Source organism: Pocillopora damicornis, chromosome 4 (genome assembly GCF_964200805.1).
Source record: "Pocillopora damicornis chromosome 4, jaPocDami1.2, whole genome shotgun sequence".
Lineage (NCBI taxonomy): Eukaryota > Metazoa > Cnidaria > Anthozoa > Scleractinia > Pocilloporidae > Pocillopora > Pocillopora damicornis.
Window position 1 is genome coordinate 20,447,741 of NC_142673.1, and position 902 is coordinate 20,448,642.

Here is a 902-nt window from a genome sequence, read left to right on the forward strand (position 1 = left end):
TTTTTGAATGGGACGCTCTTAAATAGTCATTCCTGACTGGTCGTGTGACTTTGACCGGAAGCAGTTTGTGAAACGCTAAGAACCCTCTACCCGTCAGACTTAAAATCTGGTTTGTCATAAGAGAAAATAGAAAATCAATATAGAGTCAAACAGAAAAAGCAGAAAAAAGCACAAGCACACCCTCTATATCTGATTACCGTCGGAGACAGCATGAAGTAGCGTCTCCAGGAAATTCAACGACTTTTATATTAACTATGTCGCTGAATTGTAATCTGCTAAATGTTTGAAAGCTTATCTCGCTTTACCTCTGTTTGAAGATATCATAATTATAACTTACTACTAGATCGCTACTGGTGCTCATTAAAAAAGTCAAAGTTTTACCATAATGGTCTGTCCGATTCTTTCATGACAATTTTGGAGTTTTTTTTTCCTACCAAGACAAGGTATCGTATTCAAATTTGATTTGATTTGAAGGAAACTTACCGTTTCCCAAAAATCTTTTTCACAAATTGTGGTGTACCCACATTAAAAGATCTCGGCACGAAGTACAGTGCTGGAATATCGCAACAAATGCTAGACATTTCGATGAATTTATCTTCTTGAATTACGTTTTGTTTACTTCCTGTATTCCAAGAGAAGTTAGTGGTCATTTTATTTTTACATCAAATGACGTCTGAGTTGACATTCACATAAGTTTCATTGAGAGCCTTAAGTGATCTTAAGATAGATGATAGATCTAACGTTACTGTTCATTTATTCTGAACTTTCGGTGACTGATAGTCGGTGTCGTTCACTTTCAACCTTCAACATACAGCCTCGTTCTGTTTATTGATGTTTCCATATTTGCTGTTTTTGTTTTGAATTATCTCTTTTTTATCTTTCGTGGGTTTTTTCAATCTAAG